Raw genomic sequence first — 17,563 nt, forward strand, 5'->3', positions numbered from 1 at the left:
GTCATGAAAACTAAAATACGAAGCAGTACCAAAAGCAGGTTTTACTGGAAAATCAAAAATTCCATAGGAATCCAACAGGTTGAAGATCAATGCTCAAGACTGCTTTAAGCAATTACTCCTTTATGCTATGACTAGAATTTATATACTTGCTCTGGCCCACGTAAATCCTGGCATTCCATGATCCTTATTTCCAACTCTTTTCCAACATGCCTCTCTCCACTGTTTGAAAAACTGACTAAAGAGGGGGGATCTATTTTACAAATGAGCACTGCAACATAGATTGCACCAGCATTAGTCAGGAAAAACATGTAAGTAGCCATTAAGTTTGGGAAGAATGGCAAATGTCATCCTACTTACAGATTAATAACTGCATACCATCAGCAGCACTATGAATGCTGTCCCAGAGAAGTCTCAAAAAACCAAAATATTCTGCTCTTTATATGGAAACAGCAGGATACTTCCACCTGTACTGTGCAGCAGAATTTTACCACCTCTGCTTCACATGATCTGTAAAGCGCTGGGGGACTCGGGCACAAGACGCACCTTTTAAGACTGGGTACTATAAAGGCCGTGCCTTGGGGTGTTTTAGTAGAAAAAAAAATGTACTGTTTTCTCCACACTACAACTAGAATTGCCTAGTATAAAACCAATTCACGTTGATTTTGCATATTTCATATGCATTAATACAGTAAAACTGAACACTGACTCATTAGCATCTCAGAGGCAGGAATGTCAAGATGCTGCAGTATAAATTTGGACCTCTGATTAATTCTCGCAGCAGTTATTCAGAAATATTAATAGTTTTCCCATCTGCGCTGTGCACTTCAAAGTTACAAAAAAATGCAAATAAGTTTTAAACATTTACACTGTGGTTTATATCAGGTAGAAATTAACTAACAGTGATTCGTGAAACCTGGTTAAAGTTTTTCTTTTCTTTTCTCTTTTTAATTTTTTTTTTTTTTAAGTTTTTATCCTTTATTTTTTCAAGGTTAAGAACAAAGTTCACATCTGTCCTGGAAATCAGAAAGAAAAGTACTGTTAAGCAAGAAGCTAGTTCAAAAAGATGTACACAGTTATATGACTGAGATACATTACCTGTTTTTTTTCCATTTCAGCCAGCTAACTTTACTACCCCAATACTTAAAGACAGCAAAAAGCTTTTAATTGCTGTTTATTGGATTTCCTGTTGTAGAATAATACTTCTATATAATTTCTAGATAAATTACTGTGTATACAGAACTGTCATAGAAACTGTTCTTCATATTTACTTCATCTTCCAGACAGAAGTAAAAAAAAACCCAGCGTTTTTCAGTGCCATGGCTTTTGATCTGTTTTCCAGATTTGAAAATCCATGAACTTGATTTCCCATTTTGAAAGTATCTGTATAAAAACAATTCACCATGTAATACTCGAATCTGAAGGAGATTTGGATGAAAAATTTATGTCAAGTCCTATGCACTAATTTATGGAAAAAAGGAAATAATTGAGAAGAAAGGATTATGAGAGTATTAAGCAAAGAACAAGATTTGATTAAAAGTATCTCAGAATAAACAATATACATAAAAAGAACATAATAGTACAAAGTGCCTAAAATATAGATTATTACAATTATTACAATCTTCAGATTGGGAATATACTTTGTTCTAGATACTTACAAGAGTTTAATAAATTGTTTAATAATACAAACTTTCCACTACTCTTAAGAGCAGCCAAAATACTAACTTTGAGAGTAAGCAATTAAACTGTATACAATCAAGAAGGTCATTGTCCTCTTTTACTTTTCATACTTTCTTTCCATAATGTATTTGGAATGGAACATATTTACTGTGATTTACGACAGGGAGATCTTCCCTTATCTCTGTCCTCCTCCCTCTCTCTCAAATCAGGTCACCAATTACCCTGTAATGTCCAAAAGAGTTTCTGAAATATATTTGCTCTCATTTAAGAGAGGCATGTTTGTACTCTATGCAAAATATTCAAAGCAGCTATTTCTCCTTTTATTTGAAGAAACATTAAAAGCGTTTGTTTTAACTCTGACCTTATAATTATATGCTATGATCCCAACTCTTGGCCTCTAGGCAATTAAAAAAAAATATAAATCGTTTCAGTACATCCAGCCAACAATTTCCACGTTAAAAAAAGTCTAAGTTGGAGCCATGTGGTCTCAATCAGGCAGTAAAAAACTCCCTGTATTTTCTTAAATGCACAACTGCAGTATGCCCATAACCTCTCTTTTAAATCATCTTAACCAGGTCTGAATCACTCTCACCACAAATGATTCGGTGGCCCTGGAATGTGCTGGGGTAGACAGAGTTGCTCTGCAAGGAATATTGGGACATTTCCCACTTCCCCAGTGTTAAGAGAATAGTCTGCACACACACAAAAAAAAAAAAAAAAGAAAAGAAGAAAGAAAAAAAGAAAAGTTATTTGAGAGGTTAAAGCCAAGACAGAAAGTGACATCACAGTTCAATCATTCAAGGAAAAAAGAAAAAAAAAAAAAGTAACTACTGCCTAATAAATCAATGCTGTGTGCCACAAACCACAGAGAGCCAACACAGCCAAAACCCAGCTTTTCTTGCCTTGCTGAAGCAAACAGAGATACAATAAGCAGCTGGCAGATGCTTGTGTAACTGTATTCACAGAGAGACATTGAATCCATTAAACCAGCCAGACTTGGAGAAGTCGATCGATTAAAGAAGCAGAACATCCATTATTTCAGTAACAATCTGTGTCTCCCCTTACATTGCACAGCAGTATTTTTATTATGGGCTGCCACGATTTTTTTGCACAGATGAATTAAAAAAAAAAAAAAAATTAAAAAATTAAAAGCTTCCTTAGAAGCTTACAAGCAGGTCACTAAGGATCAAACAAACCCTTAGAGGTACCTACATTACCTGGATGAATGCTGTTGGCCTTCGCTGCTCCACTCGAGCAAGTAGGAACAATAGGCACAAAGCACCTTAGCTTTCTCAGCACATGTCAGAAGGAGCTCCAAAATATTACTTAAATCTAAAGTTATAACAGAGGAAGAGAACGTAATTCCTTGGGGGCTCCTAAAAGTCAAGTTTAAGCAGCAAATGAGCAAGTTTAGCTTAAGTAACTATAAGATTCTTAAGTGTCACTTCCTCTCTAAAAGTCTGTCTGCAGCCTGAAAGATTTCTTTCAGTCTTAATCACCTCAAAAAAACACTTAAACATGTAGCCGAAGTGATGTGCATTTAAAAGAAGTATAGGTCAGAGCCAAGACGTTTGGACCCAGTTATTAACCTTCTCATACTTCATGGATGTCGGAATCCAAGAGTTTTGGTACAGGCTCATCTCTGAACTCAACACTCATTGCCAAACCTCACAGTCAGTAGAAAATATGCTTTAACACATCAAAGCAGTAGAAACAGTATAAAGATGTCAGATTTTTCCACCACATCAATGAGAAAAAATGTCATTATAGCACCCATGTAAATTGTGAAACTGAAAGCAGCTGCTGAGGCAACCTGACATGGTGCCATCGGCAGGAGGGAGCCCCACTCAGGAAAACACTATTCCATTTTTAGCTCTGAAAGGCTGTTCGCTAGTTCTAGTGTGTGATTCCAGTTCAGTGAATAACTTCCCATAAATAAAGCTAGTAAGTGCTGCAGAAAGAAGCGCCTTAGTACATGGCACACAAAACGTATACTAAACCTCCCCAACAATCTAACCTACTGCGCACTATCCTGCTGAGCACCATTTTGCAGTCATACCATAGTAACAGGACTCAGTGGTTCATTTTTACCTATTACCACACCAAACAGAGTATTCTTCCAAATGAAGGGTGAAAGTCAGAATGGAGAGCTTTGGTTACAAGTTATTGAATTAGAAAAAACAAACTTACAGAACTCAAACAAACGGTTAATTGACTGTGTCTGCTATACTTTGCACAATCACTCATTTGCTCATTCAGCATATTTTTCACGTGACCAGATTCGCCTTCACAAATCCTTGATAACCAGCAGTTAATAAGACAGTAGGGGGAAAGGACCACTCACGTCATCGACTGAAAATATTGCAATAACTGCTTGAAGTAGCTGATGGAGCTGAAGTTAAGGGAAAAAAAAGCTTTCACCTTTTCAGGTCTATTGTCCCATTAATTTCATTTATTTATTTATTTTAAAGTACATTCAATCACTTGGTCCTTCCCTCTTTGTCAAATCTACTACACAGCTGAACTTTTGGATTTCAAGGGTTTCATATTTATCACTTTATTAAGATAAGCCATGTAGCAAGACATAACAGCATGCTGATAGCAGGGCTTATCAGGAGCTTTAAAACAAATGGGTCCCTACAGTGAATTTCCCTTGACAGCTAGATGGCAGTTTTGAAACCAAGGCATTTGGATTAATCTGCTGTTGTGCTGATCATTATAAAACTTTTCCTAAAGACGAGACAGGGAGATGATAAAAAAATGTCATTGTAACAAAGCAATCCATTCTGTTAGTAAACTTCAAATGCAGCAATGTTAACACTTTTATAAAGCAAGAACAGCTAAATGATTTTGCTTATTGGAAGAAAACAGTTTCCTTTTGCAACTCCTGTCCTCTCTGAGAGTCATTTATCCAAACATACAATCTTTTCCAGTTTACATTAGCTTTCACTTGCATGCCCTAGAACAGTAGACTCTCAAAGCTTTTTGTTTCTAAAAAGATTCACTTGGCTCCTAATGCTGCAGTGAAGAGTAGGGAGGTGTACTCTGAATGAATGCGAATCATTTAAGACAAGTTTATTTTGGGTTCCTCTAACCTAGACAGTTTAAGGAAGCATCTCATCCCTTTTCACTCCCCCATTCTCCTGAACTTCTGTTCATATCCTCTGTGATGGAAGATGTTTACTTCTCAGGTTCAACTCTCGCACTTCAATGGGTTACTCTGCTAGTTAAAATTACCCTATGCTACACATGATTCTAAACAAAACAGATTTGCAGAAAACACGATAATGAAGCTATTTGGAAGCCTTTCCGGAATCGTACAGGTACTTGGGAATCTTGCAAAAATGCATACATTTTTACAGTGCTTTTTGAAAAGGGAGAAATGAGAAACATTTATTGCTAGGCACTGTTCTGAGACCACTGTAACTGAGCACATACTGTATGACTCACTCACGTACTTTTTTCCCCTCCCCTGTTGCAGTAAAACAGCAAAAACACCTTATTGTTTCTTGCATCTTTGTACACATTTAATGCTGGCACTTACCATTGTGGAACAGATGAGCCCCCACCCCCCACAAAGAAGCTGAAGGTCTCTGGATCCTTTGTTTCTTGACTATTCCCAGCTCTTCACTTTGCTGCTCTGAATTCAGCTGTTTGCAGAAGAGCACAGAAAAAATTAATAGACAGTCGAGTTGCCAAATTCCAGCCACTCACGATCGGCAACGAAGACGTTCTCCCTAGTTCTGATTCCAAAGAACAAAGCCTGCTGGCAATGAGGAAGCGGAGTTTAAGTCCTCTGGCTTCAGTCCAACTGTTGCTCTTGCTTTTGCCTCAGAGTACGTGAGAGTGTTTGTATGAGCTTGTAATGCATGTAAGAGGTGGGGGCTGGGGAGAAAAGAGGGTGTGTGTAAGGGGAGGAATGCTAGTCATATCCAAAAATAACATGAAGGAAGTAATATAGTGATCCGTCTCCCCTCATTCTCTTCTCTAATCGCATGTACTGAGAGTGTCTCTATCCTAAGATTCTGATCTTGAGAGTAGGTAGAGCAAAAATTCCAATGTGACTTGGAGCTCATTTGATTGCACTATTAAACTGTAACTGAGGAGCTCTACACTTACAAAGGCACGTCACGGAACGCATGATTTAGTAGCAATCTATTTGCTAATACCGAAGCCAGAATGCATTTCACACTGTGTGCATTTGTTCGCAAACTGGAGAGAAAAAACAGAAGCTACTATTGAAGTTTACTATGTGTCAGAAAAAATAGCATCACATTTGCCTTTCCAGAATTCCCTAAATTCCAGTCCTCAGCATTTCTAGTTATTGCTTAATGTTTTTTGAAAAAGCGAATGTTGGAAGTTTACAACATAATGCAGAAATTGGGATATAAAAATCTCTATATAGTTTAATTTCACCCAGCTTTTTCAGAAATTTTCGTAAAGAAATTGCGCATCTCTCGAAAAGAAAATCAACACCCACAACACAACCAAGAAAACCACACAGAACAAGAACAAGTAAGACTTCTTTCCTGGATAATCAAGAAAGCTATGATGTAACTATTGTCACTGTTTTGTAAAAAGCTTTAGAATATTTGTTCTAAAAAATGTGGGCTTTTTGAGTTTGTAAAAATGGTCATTAATAAGTGAATAACAAATTTAAGGAAAAATAATAAATCATTAGTGATAGCCTTTTTTTTTTTTTTTTTTTTAATTACTTGTAGTTAATCTGCACTCTCTCACATAAATTTGAGGATCACTAAAACTACCCAGAAGCAGTCTCTGTGATTAGTTAAAATTTCTGGGAAATTTTAATTGTATCCAGTAGGGCTTCAAGCTCAAGCAAATACCCTCAGACTTTACAAACTAACAACTACAAACTAACTAGTACTTTACAGAAAGTAGTACTAGTTTTTAAATTGTTTAATTAAAACACAGCAATATGAAGAAGAGTCAAAGCATTTTGGATTTCATCTCATGCAGAATAGTTTAGCCCAAGATTCTGAGGTGTCTGACCTGCTACTGGGAATTTTAGAAAAGCAAAACTGGTCAATTTCCACAACAAATATTTCTGAAATAACAATTCTTACAACAGAAATAAAAGTTGGAAAGAAGGGAGAAAATAGAAATTAGACTCCAGTATGCCAGTTTCAACAATGATAGCATAAACCAACCACCTTCTTTGCACAAGACTTTGTTCCTCAGTATGGGAGACAGAGTAGATCAGACTGACTGATTTCTATACCCAGGGTCAATACTTTGTCTGGACCTAGCTTTTTTTTTTTTCCCCCCAATCCTTTAGTAAGTCTAATGTAGCTTAGGATAGAAGCTTAAGTTTTATAGAACCAATATAATACACTTCCCTACATTCTCATTACATTAAAGAAATTACAGTGCTTTTCCAAAGCTAGTAGCAAAAAGAATTGTTATGATAGATTTTAAAGCTACAAATACACTATGTCGAAGGTAAATCTCAGAAGCCTATAGAAACCATATGGAATGAAAGGAAGTTATGATGATTTAAGTTTGCCTTCCTGCATATTCACTAGAGACTGAATCGCAATATATTGTAAGGCCATAAAAGTTATAGTAAATCCAAGTTGTGTGTCAGGAAGTTCACTGAGCCCTCCTGTGATGTACGTTTCTGCTGGTACTTTACTCCTTGGTCACATCAGAGAGCTTGGCTTTCTTTGCTGTCCTGAGGTTTGCTAGCAACCTGACAAATTTGGCATGCAAGAAAAGATCAAGAACAGATAAGATTATTTGAAGGCTTTTAGTCCACACCTCATCCCATCTTGAACAGCAACTGCACTGAATTTGCTGAACTGCCTAATTACAGTTCTAACTTGAAAAACATATACTTTGAGTGAACAACAATAAGCCCACATTCCATTTCGTTTGCAATTGTGTCTCTGGAAGACAGAGGTTAGTCCAAAACCCAGTCTTGGTACGGACATTTGGATGATGCTGCTTTCAGGAGAATTTGACAATCATAAGACCAGAAATTCAAATAAGACATGATAAAGTAACATTGAGAACTTCAGTAGTCCACACTTATCCATCAAATAAATCATTACTAGCATACTTATTACATTTTTGTTATTCTCTGCTGTCTACACAGATGACAAAGATGCACAGCAAAACCAAATAGTACCTGAAATTATTTGTTATTATGCAATTACGGAACTAAAATGTTTGAATTTTTCAGGGGTCTCAGTTGCATAAATCATTACTACACTAATATTGTTGTTATTTAACTCAAATATAATATAACCCTAGCACATTTTTAAAAATTATGATAACTGTACATTTGCTACTTTGCTACCAACCTATTTCAAGTAATGTGTTATATTCTGCCTACTAACATTTCAGCTGGAAGTTTAAAAATCTGATGAACATTTATCAGAATTCACTGTGTTTTCCAGCTGACCTCATTTTAAGTAAGTAAGGAAAATAAAAGGTATATATTATAGTTTCTTGCACTGAAAATTCGTTCTCATTTCACACAGAAATAAGATGCATTATAGGAGTAATGCTTTGATTGGTAAAATGTAGCCGTCATAAATTGTTTGCTGTTCAGACCAGATGGCTACAGTAATTTCTGAAGCATTAGATAAATGTATCAGAAATTCTAATTAGCAAAAAAGAATAGATTTAAAAGATTCCTTAAGGGTAATCAAACTGTTCTACGTAATGCCACAGCTGACTACCAGTAGTAGCTTCTAAAAAGCAAGATTTTCCTCACATTACTATACGGTAAGGTCCATTCAGAGAGGTTATGGCACACTCTCCTGAACTTTTTGCATGAAAAAGCCATTATATTTAATATTTTCTCTGCAGAATAATCATAAAATACAATAATAGTCATGCAGTTAGAGGTAAAACTAAATTTTACTTGCTAATTTTGAGCACTTACTAGACACAAGCTCTGGTAAACTGGGTCTTTTAACAACTTCAGTGTCTTGTACTCTGTACACACAAATGTATTCCAAATATAGCCTATGTAAATTTGACATTCAGCAGCAAAGGTCACGTACTGTTTGGATGTAGGGAGCACTTGCAAGACAAGTACTATAATCTAAGAAAAGTAACAAGGCTGGTGAAAAATGCAAAAAGGTAGAACACTGATGTCAGAATCTGTATTTTCCTAATTTGAACTTTTTTTTTTGTATCTACAAACCTTAATTTTTCAAATTATGACCCATGCTGAGTTTATTTTTGATTAGGAAAACATTTAAAGGTTTTCTTTTTTTCTATCCATACAGCCTCTCCATCATTTCTGTGACTGCTAACCCAAAGCATGTTCTTTCCTGATCTTGGCACTCACCGCTGCTCCCAAAGACTTGTGTTCTTTCAAAAAGTGGAAGTGTTTCTGTGGCATAGATTTAGAGAGGAGCTTTTTCTCTGTGAAGATATGTGAAGTATTTGGATGTTCTGAAATTATTTAATGTCAAAAATTTATTCTCAATAGGGCCTAAAGAGCATTTAGACTTTTTCGAAAGTGAGATTTACTGTATATTCCAAAGTCCTCTTTGTCTCTTAGAGAAATAACCTAAGTTAATATTTAAGATAAATACTACTTCCCCCCTAAGAAAAAAAAACAAACAAACACCAAAACAAAAAAACCTAACTTTTACAGAAACTACAATCAAAAATAGAGGAAATTAAAATTTTCAGAATGCTTTCCTGGCATGAAAACTTTCTTATTTGAAAGAAAAATGGACTATGCATAATTCTGTCTTTTGTGCCTGTAATACTTCTAGTTGCCAACACTGTAATTCACTTGTACATAAGCAGTAGAGACGTAGAAGGACAAGGTACTAGAAACAGCCGTATAGGTTGTGTATGTAAAGGAGCGTGTTCAAATATCTCAGAATAAGTTAATTAATGAGATCTCTTCCACACAACCCAAGAACAGAATTAATATCTTCACTAAACTGATGTTTCAAAGAAATCACAAGCTTTTGAACCCAATGTCTATTAAAATGAACAGCACCTACAAGCTACAGTCTCAAGCAGAGTGCCGTCAAGATTAGTATCTGCATCATATTGACAGTACGTGTTCAGACAAGTTGAGTTTAACAAATCTTTTATAGCTGCATCATAACATAAACTGATAGCAACATTTTTTACAATTTCACAAATAAAAATCCTCATCATCTGCACTTAAGCCTGAAAGTCAGTCAAACCATGAGTTTCCAGAGCACCGGAAGAATGGAGGGATCTTGTAGAATATGCATTTCATTTAGCTGCCAATAGGAAGTCTCTAAAGACCGGAAAGCCCAAGAACGTTTTAATAACTATTACTTTCCAAATAGTTGCTACATCTGATTTCCATGAAAATTTGTTTACTTTTAGTGAGGGACTCATGCAGGCATCACAAATCCAAACAAGTCAAATGGTTGAATTCGGACATAGAGTTAAAGAATCATCTACTTATTCTGTTTATTTATTGAATCCATTGTGATCTCAGGATAAGTATGTAACAATCAGCCCTGAAATGAGCTCCATTGAAACTGTTGAGTGATCAAATGTAAACGCACCTTAAAAGGATGCATGAACTAGGATAATGGTAGGGTGGAGATGAGAAGAATCAAACATTCCTAAAACTCAGCTCATCTACTTGTTTAATTCGTGCATTGTCCATATGATTCATACACTGGGGATATTCTGCTTGAGGCTATAGCTCATGGGAATTGTTCTTAATTGCTAGTGAGCTGGAGAATCTCATGCCTTCTCTGATCTATTTATCTGCAGGTTTAGTTCGCCTTCATGCTCATGTTGAGAGAGCATACAAACCTACAGTGTGGAAACAGGTAATTATTCTCCATTACATTCTGTCAGAAAGTAAAAACCCAAGTACTTCTTTCTGGATAGCGCACGTATTCTCAGTCAAAATTGAAGATTTTCACAAGTGAATGCTTTGCAATTTATTAAAGAAAATTACTCTCCTTTCATAAGAAATTATAAATCCAGGGCTAGAGAAAGGTGTAAGTTTAGGTTGTGAAGAATAACACCCCAAAATTGCAGCAACTCTTGTAATACAATTTTCAGTGTGAATGCTCCTTAATTCTGCCCCTAGTCTCTCAATGGAGGTTTCTTAATTTTATTTCATGCCATCATCTGCTAATATTTCCTACAGAAAATCTATGAGGAACGTGAGAAACCAGCGTAGCTTGAACACAGCATAAAATTTCCACAGTCACATTACCAAAGAAACTAGAACCACGGGCATTTAGCAGCCTTTCTTTCCAAGCAAGCAAGACAAAAGATCAGCACAACTGACCTGACTCCAGCACCAACACAACTCCAGTGTTCTGAAAAAGTAGACACCTGCTATTAGTTCTTAAAACAGAGCTTCCAGCATTACCACCACACCCCTCTCTATGCAAACTGGTGTCCAGGATGTCAGCAGATGACATGGCTACCACCTGACCACCAAATGTTTTTTAGCTAAGAAACAAGAACTCAGAGAGTAGTGACGGAAAAAGCTCATTAACAATTTTATTTCAGTTTAAACTTTGAGGAAATGGTTTCCATAAAGTAACAAAATAATCACTAAATCCTGTACAATAGACTCCTTTTTTTTTTTTTTTTTCCTATTTTGATTGTAATTCTAAGAATCTGTGAAGAACGCAATCTGTGAAGGAGAACTATTTTTATTATTTCTTGGCTTAGTTTATGTAAGTTTTGAATGTGAGCAATGCCAAAGTCCTTATGTTATGATCTAATAACTATCAGGAGCTTAATGTAGCAATACAACAAAAGGTTTGTGGGGCCCAAACGCTCTGCCCACCACAAATATCATGCAGATATTCTGAAGGCAGGGGTTTTAGTTTGTTGGTTGGGTTTTAAAACCACAATGATTTTTGAAAGTATAGTCATCACCTTGTCCCATTCAAGTTGAGTTTTTAAAGAATATATTTCTGCAGCCTCTATTAGTGAAAGGAGTATTAAATGAGGCAATCCAGCTACTGCTGCATTTAAATAAAAGTATATTTTAAGACTGAAGCAACAAGCATTTTGAATAAAAAGCAGAACAAAAAGCAGAATAAAATATGTATTGAGTTCTGATGTTAAATGAATCAGTACTTGGATAAGGTCTTACAGTTAATATATTGAGACTGTTTTCAAAAATATCCATATGATTCTTTAGTTTACTTCTAACTGAAAATGTACATTGTTTGAACAAATGCTTTTTGTTAGACATGCGCAGTATTCGAATGAGCCAAAAATCCATGTCTATCTGCGATGATATAAACAATATGTATGTCTACTTACATAAAAAGAGATCTTCCCTTTCTATCACTATTGCAGTTTTCTTTTATAACAGGAGTATCAAACTCATTTTCACCGGGGGCCACATTGGCCTCACGGTTGCCTTTCAAAGGGTCGAATGTAATTTTAGGACTGTATAAATGTAACTAGGAGTAGTTGGACACCCCTGTTTTATAAGCCAGTTATAAAGGTGGCCACAATTTTTCTTTCTCAAACTTTTGTAACATTAAATTTTGAGAGATACCATATATTAAAAATTTATATGTTTCTGTAAGGTTAAAATATTTTCCTTATCAATGCAACATAAATGAAAATGAATACATTTGGATATAGAGAGTAGGGACTAGAAATAAATTATTAATTAACATTTATCATAAAGGAAGTATTATTATCAGCAGAAAATTAAAAGTACATTTAAATAATTTATCAAAAGTAGATCTAATTCTTGAAATTTTTTAAAATGAAATCTCATTCATTACCTATTCTTTACATATTATTTCACTTTGGAGACAACACAGAGATTTTTTTTTTTTTTTAAATAAACTATGCCATGTCTCTAAGAATGATTTCCAGAAAAGATATTTTGACACAAAACACTGAGGATTAGGTTAGGTGGGGGAAAACTTCCCAATAGATCACCTAGCAGAGGCTGCTGACTGGACATTAAGGGGGTCCCAGTTCACGCATTGCCTGGAATGGGCCTCCCCTGAACATCAATCAAAGCTTTTTATATAGAATCAAGCCTGCTTTGGCTGTTTGCATAGCTGTGGAGTGAAGGCTGAGTTTTACCAGGCTGCCTGCTTCACCTACTTCTGGGACAAATGCCCTTTCATGATTTGAAAAAAATCTTAAAAATGCTATTCAGGCGGATTAACTGTGCAGCAGTAATTCTTCAAAAGCAACTTGAGGTAAACCACATATTTCTATTCCTGAGTATGGAGGAAAATCAGTTCAGGAAATGAGCTCACAGGGAGATTAAAACACATATTTAAAAAAAATAATTAGGAAAAATAATAATTAAAAAACCAAACACTAAACAAAAACAAAAAAATCACAGAAAATATCATGCTTAACACACAATGCTGTTTCCCTTCTAATGCATTGCTGAAACCTTGAAGAAGGGGGAGTGTATGTGAATGTTGATGTGTGGATTTGGTAGTGTTTCTAACCAATAGTAACCAAAGCTGTACCCAAGGGGTTTATTTGCTGTCTTTAATGGAATTTTAAAATGAAGCTTTTTCTGTAGATCCTCAGATGTGTTATGCTACCATGAACCTAGCAGGTTCTGTTCATCAACACAACATTTTTGAAATATTTGCAATCTTCAGTCGCTTTGGAAAACCAGGTTATTAATTAAATATATAACGATTGGAGAAGCAATATGCAGTATTCCAACTTTTTTCCTTTAGTTACTCATCTTCCTAGCTTTGACTGAGAGTATTAGGGAACCTGTTTCTTGCATTTACCTTCCAAAACAACTTTTTAAAAATATATATATAACAGATAATTTTTGCTATTTAAAAATTATATCTTGTCTCCAATCCACTTTCTCAAAGAACCACTGATTTGCAGTTTGACACATGTATCTGAACTGTCTCTTCTTCAAGAGCATATTGCCCTTCCCAAGAAACACCAGCATACAGTTAGCAGTAATTGTAACCATGTTTATGCTTGTAAAGTATTACCTCTGACCCTGAGGTACTAATGGTTGCTGATTGTTTTTTTCTTTCCAGACCTCCCACATACAAAGTTTGTGCCCCTTTGCAAAGGTAAATTATCCCAAATTCTGGATATAGTTTCCCCTCAGGCTCACCTTGCTTGCAGTGGCACAGAGGATTATTTTATTAATGTTCCCTAATCACTACCAGTTAGTTTGGGCCAACTCAAGGAGTAATTTCTTACCTCTATCCAATCAACCTAACACATATAACTTTTTAATTTTACAAGCAATAAAACTGAGAATATTCTTCAGGAATGATTTTTTACAGATATGTAGGATTTATGTTTTCTCCACCTTACCATGTTACAAACCTGTGTTACACAAACCATTTTCTCTTCCCTGTAAGAGCATGTCAACCCTCCAATCTGCACCTTGCAATCCCTTCTATGCCCCCTAGCTACCAAACACTATATGCTGTGTTGACATTGATACTTCTGCTCTGGTATGTCCAAGCTGACTCAACAGGCAAACAATAATTGTGCATAATGATTTGCAACAACAAAGAAGCAGTAAGTTCAGTAGATATATTAAGTTCGGTTTCTTATTTTAACAGAATCTCCAATTAATAAGCTTTGAAATATCTACTTATGATAAATTCTGTTTGAAACTGGCCTCCAGCTCAACAATTATTATGCCAGACAGAGGCAGAAACATTCAGCCGAAGATCAAGCAGGACTGTGATGCATGGCCACAGCAAGGAGATCACTTTGAAGTGCTGTGCAGCTACATCCAGAAGAGAAGCTTTCATGAACAGCCAGGATTCTTTGAGATCATGGCTTCTACAGAAAAAGGATTTCTTATCCTCTGCTGCTGACACACTTCCAGTACTTTTCTTGCAGTGAGCTAGCATACATGAGGTTGTCTTTTTTCTACCAGCCCTTTGAAATTCCATGCTCTTATAACTGAAGCTTTTCACTTGAGTTTTCTGGTTATATTTGGTGGTGGCAAGATGAACAAACAAAATCAGTAAAACAGGAACAGTGCCACGTCTTTGTTATAGGTTTTACAGTTTTAAGAGGGAAACTTTCCTAACTTCATTCCATGTAAAGCATCTCTATGACAAAAATGAATTTGCAAAGTTTTACACAGAAGGAAGTTTCAGGATACCTGGAAAAGGTTAGGTGAAACTGTAGTGTAAATGTGTCTGGGCAATTAATATACACAGTACATCAGAGGAGTTTTTTGAACTGAAGGACACCCTTCTCTACAGAAGGCCACTTCTTATAGATCAATCATAGCCATAGCAAGGGCTAAGTTGATCATTAGACAGGAGAAACAGAGATGCCTTACCTCTAGGGTGCCACGCCTGAAGCACATCTTACCCCCACTGCTCACCCTGTGCCCTCTTCCTAAGAGGGGCTGTGGCTCTTTAAAATAAAGCCCAGAGCCCTTCTTGCCTGCTCACACCCATCCCAGTGAGGTGCTTCCTCACTTGGGTGGGCTTAAGTGAAGCGTAGGTTATGTTGTCTAGCTAAAGATTGCTCCTCACCCTGGGCAGACAGCCAGGGAGTGTGTTACTGCACTACTGCATCTGGGCCATGCAGCCTGAGAAGCATTCTGAAGGAATGGAGGTACCCTCTTGGAGGTCACAGTCTGCTCTTTAACTGTTTATCCTACATACTTAATATTCCTTCAGCATTTGAAGATGAAGTGCTATCAATATTGTCTTCCTTCACTCCAATATTATTTAACAGGGTAGTTGTACCATGTCCATATGCAAAAATATCTCAGTATGGTATGGGCATCAGTAATCAAAAAAAAAAAAGCAGAGAGGCTGCGTGTGTGTTTCATGGTAGAACCTGATCACATTTCACATAATTCTGCAATGCAAACTCTGAGCTAACTGCATGGCAAACAGAATTTATGGTGAAAAAATGGATACTCCATGCATACACTACCCCAAATTTCTTAAGCAGATATCCTGCTGCTCTCCAGAGCAGTATCTGTGTTCGATCTTTGCATACCTTCAACAACAGCCTCACAAACTGGAGGGCAAACTGCCCAAGCAGATCTGGAAGCGCATTCTTAAAGTTTTACTCTTGCAGCACGGCCAGCTGCTCTATAGCAGCTGATGAACAAATGCAGAAAGCATCCACAAAGCATTCAAACACTCCTTGCTCTCTCATAGCTTCACTGTGCACAGAAGGGTTAACCTAGGTTAAGAGGACTAATGAGTAATGCAGCTGGCAAGAAGTCCTCTTTCCCCTCTTACTCCCTGAAAAGCTGGCTTTTGTTTCTGCACTCAATGAATGAACTCATGCAGCCATACCTGTTGGCAAATTGAGGCTTGTTGTATTGCTAATACACAAACAATGCTGCCAAGTCCTTGATGTCTTCACAGATCTTTGCTACACCAATCAGCATGCCAGGGACTCAACAGACCGTCAAGCCCACACAATGCCAGATGTAACATCCCTTTGCCACATGCCAGTCAGAGCTCTTGGGACACAGAGAGCATCTGTGTTTGCCAAAGTTCCTTCACAGCCTCCCCTTTGGAGACTGCTGAAAATGCCAACTCCCTATTTAAAATGGAAGACATTTTATTTTAAGCATGCAGTAAAATGATGCAAAACTTATGATCCTTTTTCCTTCCCTTCACCTCTGCATACTCCATAATAGATATGATAAATACAGATTTCTTACCACTTGTTGCAGAGATTAACACATCTGGGGAACAGAAATTTACACTTACTTCCTTGTTATATATTTATACAATTCCAAACACTGGGGCCCTTGACTTAGTGGAGGCAGAATTATACAGCATTACAAAGAAATTAAAGCTTGTTAGGTGATAGTGCTCCATTTTCTATAGCCAGTTTGTGAAGTAGGCAAAAGAGCACATAAGCTGAGGTAAGTCTGCCTGTGCCATCACGGTTCCATCCACTTCTTACAACTGATCAAACCAAAAAAAATCTAGCCTGACATTTTCCATTTTCTTTTTCTTTAAAAAAAACCCCAAAAACATCCCCACAAGTTTAGTCATGAATACAAACTAACACACATGGGTGGATGAAAGTATAAATTGAACTAAGCTCAGTGTACATGCTTGCAGCTTTCCATTATAAGAGGTGTCTGCTAGTATGTGTATTTCTCATAAGCTAATGGCAATGACAATTCCAGACTACCATTTTACAGTCATCACCAGGGAGGAAACAAGTTGATAACTCATCAAGTAGAAGGATAACCACATGAAATGTGACTATACATTATGACTCTTTTTTCTAATACAAGGTAGTGGAACCTGCATGTATTACTTAATTTATTATACAAGTTTCATTTGAATGTGTGGACTAAACACCAACAGTTTCCTTCAGCATCCCTGAAGTACTCCTTGAAATGGGTGCTCTCATGTTTATGAATGAGTAGCCATTTGGGGCTTGCTAATGTTAACACACAATCAACCAAAGATGTCACTGTTGAGACAGTCATAGATAAAAATCATTTGGCATCAAATCAGAATACTATATAAGTTATCTGCTGTTCCTACACCACAAATGCTAACTCCACAGCAAGTTGATTTGTTCATTATGTAAACTGTCTTTGTAAAATGAGGCTATAAGATATCGCTTTCAAGTACTTGAAACAAAACAACAAATCAAAACGCATGGGAAATAAACGAAGGATGAAAAACTAATGGCACCTTGTCCACCTGCAATCTACTTCCACAGGAGAAATGGGAACCACATCTTCAGCTCCCACAAAGGAACCATCCACACAGGCTCATTTTGGCTGAATGACGTGTACACATGACAGTTCTACCTAAGAAGTGGTAACAAGATTGTAACATTAGCAGTTGAGCTTGACTCCATGGTTCTCCCAATAAGTAACTCCACAGTCATTAAGCAGTTATTATAGTATAATCAAATTGCATTGCATTTCGGCTGGAGCCAC

General features: G+C 36.6%; 1 protein-coding gene across 7 annotated transcripts in view; it reads right to left on the reverse strand.

Moving 5' to 3' along the window:
- Window positions 1-17,563, reverse strand: part of PALLD (palladin, cytoskeletal associated protein) — a 194,994-nt gene that overhangs the window by 141,142 nt on the left and 36,289 nt on the right. The window contains exon 1 of one of the 7 annotated variants that reach the window (XM_071807716.1): window positions 5,222-5,678. The exons of the other annotated variants lie outside the window; for them this stretch is intronic. The gene's annotated coding sequence lies outside the window, so the exon portion shown is untranslated. Of the gene's footprint in view, window positions 1-5,221; window positions 5,679-17,563 lie in introns of those variants that run through there. 7 annotated transcript variants of the gene reach the window in all.

The sequence above is a fragment of the Patagioenas fasciata genome, chromosome 4 (genome assembly GCF_037038585.1).
Source record: "Patagioenas fasciata isolate bPatFas1 chromosome 4, bPatFas1.hap1, whole genome shotgun sequence".
NCBI lineage: Eukaryota > Metazoa > Chordata > Aves > Columbiformes > Columbidae > Patagioenas > Patagioenas fasciata.